Source organism: Mustela nigripes, chromosome 2 (assembly GCF_022355385.1).
Source record: "Mustela nigripes isolate SB6536 chromosome 2, MUSNIG.SB6536, whole genome shotgun sequence".
Classification (NCBI taxonomy): domain Eukaryota; kingdom Metazoa; phylum Chordata; class Mammalia; order Carnivora; family Mustelidae; genus Mustela; species Mustela nigripes.
This window is the reverse complement of record NC_081558.1, coordinates 191,216,601-191,236,160: the sequence shown is the minus strand read 5'-3', so window position 1 is coordinate 191,236,160 and position 19,560 is coordinate 191,216,601. Positions and strand designations below refer to the sequence as shown.

Genomic DNA, 19,560 nt, shown 5'->3' with positions numbered 1-19,560 from the left:
CCCTGCATCTGGCTCTCTGCTCAGCAGGGAGCATGCTTCCCCCTCTCTCTGCCTGCCTCTTTGCCTACTTGTGATCTCTCTCTCTCTGTCAAATAAATAAATAAAATCTTAAAAAAAAAAAGAATTCAAGTTAGTGAAAGTGTCCTTGTTACTCAGCATAATCTTCAGTTTACTTAGTCTTTTTTTTTTGAAGGGCATGATTTGAAATCTATTGAACCTTAACAAATTCTGTACCTTTTACTAAATGCTCTTTACAACGAATTATGATATACCTTATATCTGATGATGACAAACAGACATGTTACAGGTGCAGAGATACTTAAAATGCAGTATCTTAAAATCAGTGTTACAGTGTTTGTTCCCTTAGACTATTGGGAGCATAGCTACTAAATTAAACTTTGAGAGCATTGCCAGGGAAGACTCACACCCTGTGCTGGCATTGATACTGATTTTTTGTAACAAGCCTGACATTGCTTTGTTTAAAGTATGTTCATTTTCACTATTCTGATTTCTTCCTTTTAGCAGTGTATCCATCATGTTAGATATAAGAAATTTGTAAATGTATGATGTAATTTTCTTTACCTGTTGTAATTGTGGTGAGCTATATGTAATACTTATGAAGCTTGCAACTTAACCAGCTAGAAGCTTATTCTTAAAAAAAAAGAGAGAAAGAAAGAAAATTCTAGAGATTAACGTTGATGGAAATACTTCCTTACTCTTAACCTATGACTGTTCTGCAGATCTAAGAGCAAACAAACAGAGCTTTAAGTTTTACATTCACTACACTAAAATGCAGGCAAGAAGAAAATTGACCCAAATTCTTAAATAAGTGCAGTGGGGAGGTTTAGTTTTGAGGGCTAATAGCTGCCCCATCCTTTGTGATTGCTTGCTTACATAATTTGTTATGAAAGAATGCTTCTAGGTAAACCATTTCTCCAGAAAGCTTGTGATTTGTTCTGTTCTGCTCGGGAAGGGTTAAGAGGAGACAACATCCTGTCAAAGACCTTGTTTTTAATTTTGCCTCTCACACTGGCACAGATCCTGCTAAGAGCAGCCCAGATTAGTTCGGAAAACCTTTGAAGAGATTTAAGATGTCCTTCAGCCAGTTTGAAGGTTTTTGTCTTGCAAATCCAGTACAAGGGCGCCTGCAGGCATCTCGACCCTTGCTGTGCCGCTGATGCAGCTCAAGGTCACACTAACCCGCCCTGTGACATTCAACAACAAAAAAAAATTATGCGGTGAAACTGCTTCAGCGTTTAGCCAACCAACAACTTCCTTTAGTGAGGAACTGAGGAAGAAGTCTTTTTTTTTCCCCCCTCTTTTTCTTTTTTTGGGGACTCTGTGAATTTTTTGCTGTAGGAAATAATCCCGGATTTATGGTGTGTGTGATGACAAGGTCATTTCTTAATTAGAACACATGTAAAGAACAAAGCTAAATGGCTTCAAAACAGCTTTGTAGTTGATGGAGAGGATTTAAATTATTTAAAGAGATAGTCACCCATGTATGATGGAAGCTGAATTCTAAAGGCATTAACTCCTTCATTCCAGTCTACTTGCCATTTCTTTCTTTGAATTCTTACGTTTGACTTGAGAAGGTTGCCTTCTGCACTAAAGCAAATGTGTAAATGCCCACTTTTTAACAAGGTGAAATGTAATTTACGAATCAAATTCTTGGGTAAACTTTTAATGGAGAAGTTTTCTTCCCATGACAATTCCCTCCTGGAAATTTTATCCAATGACTTGATTTAGGAGCCAGGAATTATGAACTTTTCCCTCTGGCAACCGTGATTTATTTATAATGTGTTGGAGGGGATGAGCGAAGGGCTTTTTATTGCCTCACCTTGTCTCCCTCACTTTTGCCCATTTGTGATTTAGAATTCTAGTTGAGCAATTGGTCCCTGCTTCTTTAGAAATCGTAGCACAGATTCATTCAGGTTTCTCAACTCTCAAAGAATCAGTATGGGAAGTTACATGCTTTTTCCTAAGGGAAAGAAAAAAAAAATAGTGTCAGTTTAAAGTGGACTTTCAGAAAGTTGTTTCTAACCATACAGAACTTTTTTGAGGCACAACGAAACCATGTCCATGAACACTGAGCCATACTGGATTCCCTCTCCTTTGTGGGGCTTGTTTGCCAATTTTGTTCCTCCTTTGTTGCCTTGCAGTGTGAAGTAGCAAAGACATTCCTTGGAGAGATCCAAGTGAATTAGCTTCCTATGCTTGGGACTTAATGCATATCACACCTAATGCAGAATAAGCCGCGTAATTTATAGTTGGTTTTTTAGATACATATCCTACACAGAAGCACACCCTGCAGTTACTTCTCTGTACACAGAATCACACCCTGTACAGAAATTTAACATCGGCGTAATGATAGCCACATCACAGTTTTCTCAGAATTCATACCCGGTTACTCTCTTGGAGACATTTCCCTGTGAGTGTGATTAAAGTAGAATCAGGGCAAGCACTAGGTGAAGAGGGCTGATGTTTTGAGGGTGATTATTTGAACTGATGTTTTAGATTTTGTGGGCCACACTTAAATTGAAGTTTGAGGCAATAGCGTGACAGATTGTTTAAGAACAACTTAGAGTTAACTAGACTTACTGTTCTGAAGGATTTTCTTCTAGTCAAGAAACAGTTTCTTTGGGTCTTCCCTGAAAAGTAAGAAGGTATGTGTTCTTTGAGGTTCTGGGTATTTTAAAGGATTTTAGGTTTACAGAAAGAAAAAGCTAGAGGGAAAATCTATATGCAAGAAGATGGTCCGCGTGATTCTTCCTGTCCCTGCCCTTGCCTGGAGTCTGCTGTGCCCTTATGTCATGTATGACCCAGGCTCACCTGCTAGTAATTTCTAATTCACTGTCCTAATTCATCGATTTGTTATCACTAATTGTTCTTCATTTACTTCTGTGTAGTTTCCAGTACCTAAAGGGTTGAAAGGTTGCTGTAATTGGCACCCGCAGCTGCTCTTTCTTTTGACAGGGGATAATTTTGCAGCCTATGCTTTGTGTGACAGCTGCCTAATTGGGCATTCTCCCCTTGTAGCAAGCCTGCCTCCTCCAGCCTCCCTGCTGACAAATGGTGGTGGATTATAGATGAGGACACGCTGACCCATTCGACCTTGCTGAGACAGCGGGGAGGGGCCTCCTGCTACTTGAGGGAAGCTTTAGGTCATTTAGAGGACAAGGTCATGAGCCAGGTGGGGAAATGACATGATATCACATGACAGTAGCCTGATGACATGGTCAGTGTGTCAAGGACAAATGCATCAGTATTGATTAAACATTATTGCAAACATTATTGCAATACTTCATTGAAGGCCCTAGTATTTCTTAATTGTTCCTGCTGCCTTTTTTTTTTTTTTTTTTAAAGAAAAGTGTGCAGAATAGGACTTGTTTTCTAGCAGTGTTAAAGCATTTGTGTACATGAAAATAGATCTGGTTTAGGAAGCCTCCTGTTAAGTTTCTTTGATGATCTAAAGTGTTTTGTCCCTAATTATTGCTTTGTTTGCAAGTCCTCGACTGTCAGTACTTTTGAGGAGTTTTTTGAAAATTAAGGCAGGCAAATTAAAACGGTAATATGTGTTGTTAAAAAAATATTTATCAACTACTGTCATCACCCTACTCAATGATTGGCTTACCTTTTCACATTTTGGATAAAAGAAGAATAAGCCAAGTAAAAATGCCCCATAGAAAGGAACCTCAGTGTTTTGAATTTAGGAGCTCAAAATTACCACTATGCTACTACCATAATTATAAAGTTTTGTTAAAAATGTTTTCTAAATAATTTTGAGACCTGAAAAAAATTTTTTTAAATAGCTTGTGTTTATACTTCATATGAAAACTTTAAGATAAATGAAATTCTTTTGAACATCTCTTCACTGTTGGTAATGCACATACTTTTCTTGAAGGAGTGGATGTGAGCTATTACTTTTTGGTGCAAAATTCTAAGAATCTTTGCTGAGTCCGTTAACCCTCTGTTAATACTTGAAAGTATAAGTCCATGTAAACTGTACTGAATAGTCCAATTTAGAAAAATGCCATGTTTAAAAAAACTGAACAGTATAATGCAGAGAATACTGATCATGATTCTCGTTTCTGGAAAAACGTAATTATTGTTGGGTACTGTTGGATCTAAGCCCCCAGTCCAACAGGAGGTAATTTTATGCTCCTGAAATTAAAAAAAAAAAAAAAAAAAGAAAAGAAAAGAAACTATCAGTGGTAAAGTGTGATGAATTAGTTCACTGAAGTAGACACATCTGTATTTTCATGGCATGTGCATGGGTGGGTATGTGTGGGTGGGTGTGCGTGTGTGTGTGTGTTTCATTTTGACTGTGCTGTGCATGTGTTAGCTGCTCTCAAACCCTGACTCAAGCTTGGTGGAGGTTTAATCCTGTGCCCTTGTACACGTAGACTTGATTAGTAGTTGTGGTTATCTCAGCAGAAGACATACCGCCCTCCTCCTAGTATTGGTCGGGACCCGGGCATTGGGGAGTCAAGGCAAAGGAGAAAGAAAAGAGATTTTACATTAGTATTCTATGAAAGCCTTACTGTCTGCAGAACAAATTGATTGCTCCGGTGTACCTGTGCTTGGCACCACTGCTGTGAAGGAAAGGTAGGGTTGTAATCTGTTTTATTGTATTACATATTGTGACACTCCAGGAATATTTAACATGCGCTCTTTCTGTGGCACGTGCTTTAAGTGTAAGTAAAGAAAAAGGAAATAAATGAATGGAAAGTATGCAAGAACAGTGGGCTACAGCTTTGTTTACTTCCATCCATGAGAGTCCATTCGAGTAAGATAATTTTGCTGAAAGCGTCACGAGGAACAAACCCTGATTGATAACGAAACCCTGTAAAGTGTTCTGAGGCACTAATCTGCTTCACTGCTTGAAACGTGTCAGGCAGAGATGAAATTCAAGCTAATATTGTAAGATTTTAACCACAAAATGAATGGGAGAAGTCATGGAGAACCTAGTTGGTTTAGGAAATGATTTTTAATTATTTTCAGTATATTACCTTGTTAAAGGTCCTACATAACGTGGTGCAGAGAATAAGAAAAGAGATTTTCATTTTAAAAAAAAGAGGTAATCACTGTACAGCCTTAACTATATTAAGTAAATTAAGAAATGTTTTATTTACTTTATTCTTTTACTGATTTCATTCATTTATATGAACATTGGACTGATTCTGTTGTAGGAAATTGAAACATTTTTTCAGGGTTTTTTTTAATTATGTGACTGTCAGATAATTATAGTGTAAAATTTAGGGTTGTTTGGTATGAATTCAATAAATGTTTTAATATTTCACAAAATGGTTGAAATATCTGTGATTGGAATTTGACCCCTTGCCATTTTCAGGCATTCTTGAAATGTTGTGGCTGTACTTTTGAGGTTACGTATAAATCTGTACTGTGAAGGGGAGAGGAGAAATTCCTCTTGTCTGAGCCTCTTGCCACATGTGAACTGCAAGTGCCCTTTGCCGCCTCTGTCCCCATCCTGATCCTTCGATTAGAATCAGAACCTTGATTTCGGTCAGAGAGGAAGCAGAATAGCTCAGAGATGAAAGGAAAGTTGTTTTCCATTGTTTACTACAACATTCCTGAAATTAGTATATAGCTTTACAGTTTTTAGGTTGCATTTCACTTCCACTTAAATGTGTAATTGTTCTGCATATCTAATTTTAGTTTTATATCACAAAAACATCCTGATACAGAAGATCAGAGGTCTCGGACATTGGTCTAGACTTGCTCTCAGAGACTTTTATAGATAATGGGTAAATGGAGAAATATTTTTAAGCATTTGTTAAATAACAAATACAAATATACCAAATCCTGATGTGATTAATTAATGTAAGGCTTTATTACCCATGAAGGGAAGGGCTGTTTTCAAAGAACTTTTAAACTTGATGGCAAATTTAAGACGACTAGAGATGTTTTCAGAGGAATATAAGCCATCCAAATGATTACTGCTGTACTCTTATGTACTTAGTTCTGTAGTTGTTTTCCTATTGAAAAAATGTAAATTGAGATAACGTCGAGGAAAAATAAACCATGGCACTAAGAACCAGAATATATTCCAGAATAAAACATCTTTTAAACTTTCTCTAGTTCTAATTTTAGTTTTGTAATTACTTCACAAACTTTAAAAATTTTGGAATCTTTCACCTTCTCAAAAGAAATTCATGGCATGTGTATATATAATGTTCAGCCAGCTCAGAATGAGAAGATAGAGAAGGGGATACCCAATAAAAGAAATTGGTCTTTACGTTTTCTTTTCTTTTTGTAGTTGTTGTTCTTCCCCTCTTTTGGTGGAGTGGGAGGTTGGTTTTTTTGTTTACCAAAGTACCCGAAATTCTTATTGTATCTGGCACATAATAACTGCTCAGTAAATATTTCTTGGTCAAATGAAAAAAAAAAAAAATGCTTAACCAATCCATCCCCCGCCCCAGCACACACACTTTAGATTTTCCTCTCTTGTCTATTTACGGTTCCGTTTTTACAGTGCGGACTAGAATGAGTACTTAGCATCAGCTTCTCTTCTTCTTCTTCTTCTTTTTTTTTTTTAAGATTTATTTATTTATTTATTTATTTATTTGAGAGAGAGACAGTGAGAGAGAGCATGAGCAAGGAGAAGGTCAGAGGGAGAAGCAGACTCCCCACGGAGCTGGGAGCCCGATGCGGGACTCGATCCCGGGACTCCAGGATCATGACCTGAGCCGAAGGCAGTTGTCCAACCAACTGAGCCACCCAGGCGTCCCTCAGCTTCTCTTCTGAAAGTACTCTGTGTTGAAGGAATAGGGACTCATTGTTCTAGAACCAACCTAGGGATCGTGTTTATAGAATTATCTGACGGTCAGAGTAATTCAAATGACTGCTTTATCTTGTTCTTCCTCTGAACACAGGACAAGGAAGTACGAAAATCAGAACTGATCCGTGATGTTGAATTTTTTAAAACTATGAAATCTGTTTCTTATTTAGATTCATTTTGTGAATCTAGGTACATTATGCTTATTAATCAATATCAACAAATTACACTGAACATCCAAGGAAACTGCATGTTAACTTGGGTCAGAGATTTCTAGGTACATGAAATATATGGAGAAGACAAGCATTTGGCATGTTATCATGACTATTAATTTAGGCCATAAAATAAAAGTCATTCATGAGGACAACTTTGAATATGTGGGTGACAATTCTCTAAGCTCAGTTAATGAGTTAATGTTTTCATTAGTTGGTGTCCATTAGCTCAGCTTAGACCAGAGTTTTTGAGTTCTAAGAACCTTAGAAATCAGTTAATATAAAGCATACATTTAACAAATGAGAAATCTTATAGCCACAACAAAATTGAATTCATTTCCAAATAGGATGTAAATTAAAGCAAACTGTTATATCATTTTATACACACATATTTGTGGATTGCTCCCAATGAATGTGGACCCCCTATATTTCTATACCAGAAAGAGTGAGAAAATATTGATATTACTAAAAAAGACATTAAAAACTAGGGAGAAAACCTTTATATAAAATTATAGTGTCTATAGTAGAATAAATCTGTGAAAGGTACAGTCTCAAACATGTAATATCTGTTGTTATATAATAATTTATGGCAGTGTTTTCCTTAATAGTGTAATAATGGCTGAGCAGAGAAAGAGAACAGCTAACAGAGACTCTTGTTGGGTAATAGGAACCTCCAAGATGGAGATCCCAGCCTCACATGGCCTCCTTGAAGCATAATTAAATGCTGAATTGACAAGTTTGCGAAATATTCTGATTGTTCTTGGAAATATCGGACTCGTGGGGATGGAGTTAGGGTGTGCAGATCGGTCCCAGCAGTGCATGTCAGATGAGTATCCAAGTCATAGAATGAGAAAGTCTGTCCAAAATGTGTGCCTGATAAGAGTAGACTCGCCTTCATCTACCTGTGCTGAGATTTATAACCTCATTTTATTTTTAGCAGAGAAATAAGTGAGGAACTAGAGAACTGATGGGAAACCAAACTGGCCAAACATGGAAGTAGTGGAAAACTAGTAGGCATTGGAGGTGTGGTTTGAGGACTTGGCTGTCTCATGCTTAAAATTCAAGTTTATATAAAGCTGACAAGTCAGAGGAATTGCAATAAACTGTTCCTAAGCCTTTCTCTCCCGTAAGTGGGGTGGCAGGGAGTGGGGTGGGGAATCTCCATTCTTAGCTCTTTGATTCAACAGTTGGACAGAGCAAAGTTTACCAGCAAACTGTTTCACATCTCTAAACCTCAGTTTGCCCATCTTCAAAATGGGCATTATTAAAATATCTACCTTTTGAGGTTATTATAGTGAAATGAAAGGACTCGTGAATAGTGCTTGGACCATTATAAAATTATCTGATCATTTTTTGTGTATAGGGGCTTGTGTGTCTCAACATAAGACAGCCTTGCCCTGTGAAGATGTATTCTTTATGCTACTATTGATAACAGAGGCCCTGACAAGATAACCATAATACAATGTGATAGAACTTTTGGCTATTTTAAAATAAATGATATAGTGTTTTATATGCAGTATAGTGAAGCTGTATAAATATTCTTATTCCCATTTTTTTTAACCTGTCCACTTAGTCTCAGATTTCAACATTAAAAAAAAAAAAAGGTCTGTAATTTTATATTATTCCCTCTCAAAAATACATACTGGTTAGTTATGTGGTATTTATTTGCATTGGCTGTATTAAAATATGTATTAAAAACTGTGCATAATTTTCAATGACCACCTTCCAATGTAACAGTGTAAAATGCTGAAGTAAATCATGGATCTCAGTTTAGAATTACAGCAAATAATTTAGAAAATGAGAAGCTAGAGGAGATAAAGTTTAATTTGGTTCAATCTTAGCTAAAAAGTTTAGTGTTCTTCCAGTGACACTTGTAGTTTCCACACTTTTCTTTTCTCCCTTTAGTTGTAGGATCTACCTAGCAATTTTAAGGCTTTTGTAGATCTTTAGGGGATCTAAGTGTACCAACATGAATGCTAAATAAATTGCATTTAACACGATACTTTCTCTGGAAGGCACAGAAAAGAGAAATATTAGAAATCCTTCATGATCGATCTGAGTTTAAAATTTAACTTTTTCATTAGGTAGTACTTATAATTTTAAACAAAGTGATTATTTCTTTTGATCTTTATAAAATCATAAAAATCAAAGAATTTCTTAGTGATACTTTTTAAAACGTCTTTACTTGTCTTACATGATAAATTATTTAAGTGATTGTATATGTATTTCTTATGCTGCAATTTGTTATTCAGTATGAGAGTTGTGTGGTCAGAGAGAAACTAAGAATATGTATAGATCCCCACTTACTCAGCAAAAATTCAGTGTCTCCGACATGCCTGTGGCAAACAGAATAAAACTAATCCTTGTCCTCCTGGAACAATAATTATAGCATAGTGGTCAAAGACAGGCGTTAAACAAATATTTAAAAAGCAAGGAAAAGCAAGCAAGAAAAAAAAATTACAGAATGAGAGAAATCTTAAAACAACTGTGTTTTCTGGGTACTATGCTAGGGCGTGAAGCCGTTGGAAAGAGAGGGGACACACAGAGTTGGGGAAGGCTGTCAAAGGAAGAGCCTTCTAGGAGACGGGAACCTCATGAAGCTGGGGCGGGGAGAACTGCCTGTTCTGGCACCAAGGGAAGTCCATGTAGCTCAAGTGATGCTGTCCTGTATGGTAGCTGCGAGCCACTCAGGCTTTGTCAAAATGGAGATGCGCTCCAAGTGTAAAATATATGTTAATTTAGAAGACTTGGTGTGATGAAAAGTATATAAAATAGCTTAAGAATTTTCTATTGGTATCAAAATATTTGGGGTATATTGGGTTAATAAAATTTATTCAGGTTGGCTCTACCTTTTTTAACTTTTTAAAAGGTATGGCTACTAAAAAAATTTAAATTACATTTTTGGTTCTCATTATATTTCTGTTGGACAGCGGCTTAGTAGGGTATAATGAACAAGGAACTAAATGGCTTGAGATAAAATTGGTTCGATTCACCAGAGCCAGGTTATACGGGGCCTTGTGGACCACAGAGAGGAATTCAGACTTGATTTGAAGTGAAATAGGAAACCATTATGGGTTTTTAGCCAAGGGGATTTACCTTTCACAAAGAGCATTGGCTCCAACGTGGAGACTGTATTGGAGGGGAGCCAATTAGGAAGCTCCTACAGTAGGACACACACACCCAGCTAACGCAGTTATCACAACAGCTGTCAGATAATGTTATATAAGAAGTCGTGTCTGTAATCATAAGTGAGTTTCTCAGTCCTTCTGATGGAATTTAGAAAGCTGTAGATGTTAGACATGGGTTTAGGTTTATATGTGTAAGAGTTTTCTTTTCTCCATGTTCATGGAATATTAAAATTCTTACACAATTAAATCTCTACCAGCTTCCCAGAGCACTGTAATTCATGGAAACGGTAATACCTCAAATCACGTATAGCTCTAAAGATTTTTAAGAGTTTTGACAAACCTGAAACATTTCTTAGTACTTTGTGGTTCAAGGAATTACTTGCTGATATGGTGGAAGCTGCTGACATCGTGGATGGGGCAGGTCTGTCTGTGCAGCCTCGATCTCAGGCTTAAGAAGCTTCATCAGACTGGATGGCCTTTAATCCTCCGGACCATTCTCCTGGTAGAGTTTGTTCTCCCTCTTGTGCAAAAAGACACCGGAGACTTAGAGTAATTAAGCAGGCTGCCAAGGTTTGAGGGTAGTAAGTAAGTTTCTGGCCTGAACCTCCGATCATTCAGATAGGGGTTGTGATTTCCTCTTATCTGATTGCTCCTTTTCTGTAGTGTGTGTGTGTGTGTGTGTGTGTGTGTGTGTGTGTGTATGTGAGTTCGATTCATCATTCGTTTTTTTTTGGCTCAGAAGCTGCATTTGTAAGGACCACTGTTCAACTTACATAATAACATGGGAATGATTCATAACTTTGGCTTTTTACTGTTATTCTGTGATGGCACAGGTTTTAGATTATTTTTCATAGTTTTGAAAAAATGTAAGACCTGTCAATATAGTTCGGGGTTTTAGTCATTGTTTGTTTTTTGGGTTTGGTGGGGTTTTTTTGTTTTTTTGTTTGTTTGGGTTTTTTTTTTTTTTTTTTTGCCTAATTTTGGGGAAAGAATACAGTTTATTTACCATAGAATCTGCTTCCGCTTATGAGTACTTACAGGATACCAGCCACAATACTATGTACTTTGCTTGTTTTATGTCATTAAATCCTTTTTACAGCCTTATTTAATAGGTAACATTATTCCCAGAATCCCAGAAAAGTGGCTATCTGAACTAAGATTCAAAGCCCAAATTCTTAGCTTCAGTATGTTACCCATTTTTTAGGTATATTTGAAACAGTTATCTTCTCAGTATCCCTGTTATGAAGCATTTACACTGTCAACAGTATTTTTCACTGTAAAAAGCAAAGGTCAATTAAACTTAAGTTTGTAAAAATCACAGTTCTTGGGGCACCTGGGTGGCTCAGTCAGTTAAGCGTCTGCCCTCATTCAGGTCACAGTCCTGGAGTCCTGGAGTCGGTCTCCCCATCAGGCTCGATGTGCTTCTCCCTCTGCCGCTCCCTCTGCTTGTGGTTTGTCTCTCTCTCTCTCTCTCTCAAATAAATAAAATATTTTTTTAATCTCATTTTTTTAGAAAATTGAAGTTGATGCAGGTGTTATCACTGAAAAGGCTGATACTTTTCAGTAAACTAAAGGTTTTATTTCCTTTAATTAACTGAAAATGGGGGGGAACAGTTAAGGCAGCACTTATGTTCTCCCTGTACAGCATAAAAATCTAGAAGTTTGCTTTTAATGGATGATCTTACAGAGAATAGGATAGTGGAGTCAGTAGGACCAATACGTGATTAAGTGATTTCCTATCACTTAACATACCAAGTCACAATAAATACATGTTATGTGGTTCTACTTTAGATTTCAGATTCTGTTAGATAGCTATGTCTTATTTTATAAAAGGTTCTTGAAAATACTTGAGTATCCAAAACATTTACAGTATAGTACTAACTTACTTTAGTTTCCACTATATTGATTGGTTTTGGAAAGGACAGGTTTTGCCTAACTAATATAAAATTATGTTAAAACAATTACATAAATTATCAGCAGTATCTACTAGAGAGATAAGTAGCACAAAGAAGGAAACTACGTTAACATTTCTTCAGGACTCGCTGTGTTGGATGTTATATATACATTACTCAGTCTTCACAACTGTCCCTTTCGATGAGTTGATACCCTACATATTAAACTGAGGTGCAGACAGATTTACCCATAGTTGCAGAGCTAGTGGATGAGCCCCAGTGCCCCTGTGTTTGAAGCTCGCAGTATGTTTTATAAATGAAAACTGGAAGGAATTTTTGATGATACGAATTATTTGAAGATGTAAAACAAGCTCTTTCCAAAGTGAACTGCGGAGAATCTGACTCTTAAATTTTCTTCATTTTAAAGGATTGGCATTGAAAGCTTTTGCGATTAAAGTGGTATCTAGTCCTGTGAGTAGCCAAGGCAGTGTAACAGTTCATGGAGTTAAGTTTCTCAGTCCTAATTTTTTGTTGTTACTGGTCTCCATTTTTTTTTTTTTTTTTAAGATCTTATTTATTTACTTGACAGAGAGAGATCACAAGTAGGCAAAGAGGCAGGCAGAGAGAGAGAGGAGGAAGCAGGCTCCCCGCTGAGCAGAGAGCCTGATGCGGGGCTCGATCCCAGGACTCTGAGATCACGACCCGAGCCGAAGGCAGCGGCTTAACCCACTGAGCCACCCAGGCGCCCCCTGGTCTCCATTTTTGTTGGTTCCATCCAACCATCTTTTGTCCCAGGCCCATCACAGATAACGCAAAAGTATAAAGACTTCATAATGCAAAACACAGAGGTGATCTTCTGCCATTGTAGAAGTGTTTTTCCTGTTGGCATTTCTTTTAGCAACTAAAAACTGGTATTGAACAGATTTGAAGGAGGTTTAATAATTTTTTTCCCTTTTCAGTCATAATTGTGTACTAAGAAGATTTGACTAGTAGCCACTATCTGATGACCGTTTTTCTTGACTGTGTAGTTAAAAGTAGAAATTCAGGGCACATTCTTACTCAGTTTTGTGCCAGTATGCAGGTTTTAATGTATAATTTTATTCTTCGATTTTGCTGGTTATACACAAGTGCATTTAGTCCCTTTATTCTGACATGTGTTCCAACCAGTTTTACTTCATAATGTTTATACTCTTGAATAATACAGTTAGAACCAAAATATGGTTCAATTTGGGGACTTTTTTTTAATACATCGTAGATATTTTTAGTATATTGAAGGGTCCCCTCCCCTTCCCTTTCCTGCTTTGTGTCATTCTTCTAGAATTCTGGAAGGAATACTCTTAGTATTCCTATAGTGCATACCTCTTCAAAGGGTGAAGGGGACACTGTACTTAGGAAGACAACTTTGGTAACTATTTTACAGCAAACCTGTGTTTGCAGTTAGACTTTTTTTTTTTTTTTTGGAAACACTGAGTCTTTTCTTTTAAAAGTTTGAATGGTATTCTCTTATGTAAATGCGTACAGAAACTTATCAGCCATTTCTGTGAGTGGATTTTAAACCACTGTCCTCACTCAAGCTGAATTTTTAAGTTAAATTGTTTAAGTGTTAACCTTGCCTCTGGAATTTATTTCCAAAATAGACTGAGTCTCTTTGGGTACAGTAGTGCATTCGGACTAGAGGAGAAAACATTCGTCAGAGAAACAGGGGAAAGCAAGGGAGAGGAGGAAAAATTCTTGCAGGAAAAGAATCCTGGATGCGGTTTCTTACCGTCTCAGATGTTAATGGACAATATTTATAGTTTCTCCCACTTTAATACTGGAAATACTTTTGGCAAATCTTTCTCACATGCCTGGGTTCTAGAGTGTGTTGTGGGGAGAGTGAAAGTAATGCATACCATGTTTACTCTGATTATGATATACACAGAAGAGTACATCACCTTTTTATTCTAGTCACTTTTTGAAAATTTGGTACCCTTTATGCAAGTATTTGTACTTCCTTTTGAAATCCAGGGTAATTATCTCTAAAGCTCAACTGCAAAACAATTGGAGTGACACTTACAAAAGTCTCCCTTTTGTGAGTAAGAAGGAAGATGAAAGAAGATATTTGATGCCATCTAGAGTAGGAACACATATATACTTACCCCCTGAAAGGAGCATCAGTCCTAAAAGATGGAGAAGAGAAAGAAAGGCAGAATGATTGGGCTTAGCTGTACTAAGAACATTCTCAAGGAGGGCTTTAAAATAAGAAGCTAAAATAGCTAGAGCCGAGGGAGATGAGCTAGAATCTTAAACCCGATCTTGTTGAGCCTTCTCCTTTTAAATGAGTAGAGTGAGGCACAAAGAGATAAAAACACGAGGTCACTTTTTCCCCCCCTTCAGTATCCATTGTAGCTCCAGGGTTCCAGGAATTGGTCCCGGTGGCCAAATTCAGTATCTTCTGCAGCTGATCGTGCCCGGGTCCTGTTAACAGGAAGAGGCATTCTACGTGATGTGCAGGAAGGAATCGAGGGAGAAGTAGTCAGAGAACGGTCACAGAGGAGGAACCTTCTGCCTCTTTTCTCATTTATCCCACCATGGAGTAATCGTTCTTTCTGACTCTTCCTTTGGACAGTTAGTGTCAAAACATTTTGGCCGAGGCTGTAATCTAGGATCAGAAGCCACCAAAGTTTATTTAAGAATTGGAGGCAGGTGGATATCCATTAGTTGACAGCAGCAGATGAAACAAGAGCAGCATCTGCAGCCCTTAGGTGCAGCCTGGGCTTGCCTGAGCCAGGGTAACCCTGACTTCACTAGCGAAGCTTGACTGCAGGCACTACCCAGTGTGAGGCTGCCCACTGTTAGATGCTGTACCCATGCCCTATTAGAAATAGGGGCGTATGTTTTTAGAGATGGTAGAGGTTAGCTGAATCGAGATCCCTTCATCTAATATTTTGCTATCGAGCCCTCTGAGCAAGAACCATCTGGTCTTTATTTGCTTGCCAACTTCAAAATAACCCATCTACCCACCCTTCGTGCTTGGTTCTACTTTAGGAATTCATTTTCCATATCCACTCACACATACAGCTTGAATACAAGTGTCTTCCTTAAGATTTTATCACCTTTGTCTGATTCCTACTGTAATTCCCTGGCACAGACCCTTACCTTTCAATTAAGAGAAAATACCCAGATTGTATATTGGATTAAAGATATTCCCTCTAAGCTTGCCTTTTTTTTTTTTTTCCCGCCCCTTCCAAACATTCGTTTTCAATGCCTTAAAAGGTTCAGGGGCCATCATCTAGGGCTTGGACAACCCTAGTCTTAGTCATAGTTAGGCATTAATATCTGCAGTGTTAACTACGAATAACCCACCCTGTCCCACTCCCACATCCAGTTCCCAGCATAGAGAATGGGACTTTCCCGTGAACCCCAGGAACCGTTGTCGCTGTGAATACCTGCAACATTGATGAGTGAAACAAGTAAAATTAATTTAAGACTTGAGAATTAAGCCTTAGGCTAGTGGTGCTAGAACCAGGATTTGAACGGACTTGATGGATGTGAATCTGACCTTGAGGTCTTAGGACCTGCTCTTGAGGTTAATAGTCCAGATTTGTTGTCATCTTCGCAAAATTACAAAGTAGAAGAAGTCGGGATCGTGGAGAAGGAAATGGGCTACGTGTGTTCTTTCATGGTTCCCTTTTTTCTTGATTGAGAGGAAGACCAGTATTCTGTTGCCTGTGAAAAGAACAGTGGGTCTTTATTTCCTTTCCAGTGGCCATGTTTTAGATGAATTGCTTTCATTTCGAATATGAGAAGTCAGTTTGAATGTCAGAAAATATCAGTCCCCTTTGCGCACGCACATGTATGCACACACACAATATGTAAGTTCATGTAGATTCAGTAACTTCAGAGTCAGTTAAGCTGCTTGGCGGATATGAAAATATTTATCTACTTTCAAATTTAATAGAGTGGAGGGAAAATGATAAAACAAATTAAACTGTAAAGTTCCTCAACATCAGTAAGTTTCACACAGCTGCAGGGATAACTTGACGAAAGGACATGTTCAGCCAGATGGCCTGCGCTGGCCTCCTTCCCATTCCTGCAAAAGATATGTTATTCACTCCCAGGGTAACTCAGGGAAAGAGCTGATTATGGAATTAAAACAACCAATGTCCAATTAACCCCTGTTTTGGTCAATGTTTCCTACACAGTTTGGATAATTGGCATACTTTACTTCCATCAAGGGAGGCAGCTGCTTTATGGGTGAGTTCAAGCTCCTGGGAATAAGGAATTTGAAATTCTGTTATCAGCTCTGCCCCTACAAACCAAGTATGACCTTGGACAACTTACTTACCTCTTCGTGTCATCACATTTCCCCATTTGAAAATTGGAAATACATGTTGCTCTCAGACCTTCCAGAGGGGAAGGCACTAGGAAAAGTAAGGGAGAGTGTTGGTATATTGCAGATAAGACTGTCGATAAAATGGTACAGTAGTAGGGGCGCCTGGGTGGCTCAGTGGGTTAAAGCCTCTGCCTTCGGCTCAGGTCATGATCCCAGGGTCCTGGGATGGAGCCCCGCATCGGGCTCCCTGCTCAGCAGGGCGCCTGCTTCCCTTCCTCTCTCTCTCTGCCTACTTGTGGTCTCTGTCTGTCAAATAAATAAATAAAATCTTAAAAAAAAAAAAAAGGTACAGTAGTATTATGTAGTATAATTGTGTAGTATAATTATGTAGTATTATTATAATATTATGTCCTGGTTGCACAGGGCAGAGGCCCACTCAACACATGTACGGAGGCTTCACTAGAGACATGCAGTCAGTTCAGGAACCCAGTGACAAGAGTGCGTTGCACCTCCTTGAAACTGGAAAGCCATTCAACAACTCCGCACTGTCTCTTCTTTCTTCCTTTTGCTTTCCTCGTCGTTGCTTCTCTGTATGCGCCTCCTTCGTTCCTCTTTTCAGCATACTGATGCCTCGGCATTGTCATCTGTGTGTTGTGGCCTCATTAAAGCAACCCAAAATGAAGGTTTTCCATCTCACTGAATTTCCCATCCCAAGAGAAGAAATGAATCAATCCAGTTTAGGCAGGTTCCAAACGTCCCCACATTTCCCTGTGCCCTGGGGACTGGGAACAGATACTTGACGAAAAAGGTCTAGGGCAGAAAGAAATGAGCGCTATCTTTTGTACCTAAACTAACTCTTTGGTTTATGAAAACATGTCTTATAAAATATTAGAAAATTAAGGAATAAATTAGCTAGGTTATTCAATTATTTTATAGATACACAGCATTTATTTATTTAGTTAGTTAGTTAGTTAGTTTTCCAGGATATTTAGAGAGTATGTTAAAGCATTCAACAGATAATTTTGAGTGTCTCTAATCTATTAGGCACAGGATACAAACACAAAAGACAATCTCAGTTCTCAAGGAACTTTATGTGATGACGGGCAAATAAAGAAATTTTTCTTCTTTTTGCAAAGATCTGGTGCTACGGCCATGACGAAAAGAATAGTTAACATTAAAAAATACCCGATGTTGGGACGCCTGGGTGGCTCAGTGGGTTAAGCCTCTGCCTTCGGCTCAGGTCATGGTCTCAGGGTCCTGGGATTGAGGAGCCTGCTTCCCCATCTCTCTCTCTCTCTTTCTCTGCCTGCCTCTCTGCCTGCTTGTGGTTCCTCTCTGTCAAATAAATGAATAAAATCTTAAAAAAAAAAAAAAAAGATGTTATACTAAAGTGTTTTACATGCGTATTTCATTTAAGACAACAGCTTCATGAACGTTTGGAACCTCACACCAGCTTTATGAGGTAGATACTGTGATTCCTGTTTTCCAGCTAAAGAATCTGAGCCCCAGGATGGATAGGTGACCGACCAGAGTCACCTGCTGATGAATGACAGAGTCAGGAATCCACAGAATTCTCAGAACCACTGTGCTTTATGGCCCTTATAATAAAAACCAAGAGACAGGACAATAGAGACAAGATTTGGGAGTAGAAAAAGTAATCCAAAGTTTTCAGAGTGCTGTAAATGTATTTGCCTTACCAAAATGTTTCCAAATTCACTTACGCTCTACTGGCTGGCAGTTTTACATGCTAATAAGAAAGGCTAGAACCAACTTAGGTTTGGATGAGCTACTTAATGGCCTGTTTAACCACTCACTCAATTGCTCTTAGCTTTACTACCTTTGTTCGTTAAAATGTGAATGAGGATAATATACTATTAACCAACCCCGTAAGAAGAAATGAAGGAAATATATCTTGGTATTTCATTGGAGGAGGAGATGTGGCTTAAAGCACTTGGGGAAAATCAGGGCCTTTTTAATTTAGAGTAAACAGCAAAGGAGTCCACAGTTTGTAGCAGAAAGCCCCCAGGAGCTTTTTAGACACTGCTTTGGCCAGCCGGAATATGTAAAGAATTGTATCTTTGGGGCACCTGGGTAGTTCGTTCAGTTAAGCGTCTGCTCAGGTCATGGTGTCCGGGTCCTGGGATTGAGGCCTACATTGGGCTCCGTGCCCAGCAGGAAGCCTGCTTTTCTCTCTCCCACTCCCCTGCTTGTGTTCCCTATCTTGCTGTGTCTCTCTCTGTCAAATAAATAAAATATTAAAAAAAAAAAAAAAAAGACTTGAATCTTTATAGCACCCACCACAGACTGGAGCCTGAGAACTTTTGTCTTCTTTTGTTTGTCTTTTTTGTTAGACTCCTGTCTACAATGAAGTTTTAACTCTCTTACCTAGAACTTAACGAAGTGCTAGACTTAGTGGAATATGGCAGTTCTTTTCTCCGGACTGAAGGATAATTGCAGGCTTAGCCGAGTTTTCTGAGGCCTCTACAGGACCAGCCCTCAGGCTAAAAGGAGACAAGAGGATAGCCCAGTGTAGGGAAGAATTTTTATACTGTTGCACTTGTGCAAATGTGAAACAAATTCTCTACGTAATAGGTAACCTTTACTGAGTGCCTGCTCTGTGCCCAGGCACTGCGCTGTGCACTCCGACTAGGTTTTTGCACATTTGTAAATAAAACTTTCAAGAGTAGTTAACTTGCTTAAAGTCAGACAGTTTACTAACGAATTGATAAGAATAGTTTGGTAGGTGGAAGAGCTAGAAATTGAACCCAGAGAGCTGTCTGGTTCCAAAAGACAGCACCTTGGAAGACAGTCCATGGTCACCGAAGGTTTTGGGGAAAAAAACTAGACAATCAGAGTTAGTAAATGGGTTATAAAGGAGCTTAAGCATTCTGTGGAATGATTGGTTAGGCAGACCTTTCACTTCTCTTTCAACCATTAAATTCTCATCCTGTAGTGTATGTAGAATCAATTTGCAAGACGTACTGTTAGGGAAATGATAGCCAGAGGTAGAGTCATTACAAGAAAATAGGTTTCTCTTTAGAAAAATTAGCTCTTCTACCAATTTTATACAAATTCTATAAATTTGTTTTCCCGATATTATGCAGACTATGATGTTGGTCAGTTTAGCTTTAAAAAGAAGTCATGAGTCCAAGTGAAGAAAGTGCCAGGAAAAGAAAAAAAATTATAATGAATTGACGAGAATTTGATTAGAAAG

General features: G+C 38.2%; 1 protein-coding gene across 4 annotated transcripts in view; it reads left to right on the top strand.

Annotated features, from left to right (window-relative positions):
- NRIP1 (nuclear receptor interacting protein 1) overlaps positions 1-19,560 on the top strand; it is a 96,905-nt gene that overhangs the window by 56,740 nt on the left and 20,605 nt on the right. Inside the window, exon 1 of one of the 4 annotated variants that reach the window (XM_059392169.1) lies at positions 3,602-4,608. The exons of the other annotated variants lie outside the window; for them this stretch is intronic. The gene's annotated coding sequence lies outside the window, so the exon portion shown is untranslated. Of the gene's footprint in view, positions 1-3,601; positions 4,609-19,560 lie in introns of those variants that run through there. 4 annotated transcript variants of the gene reach the window in all.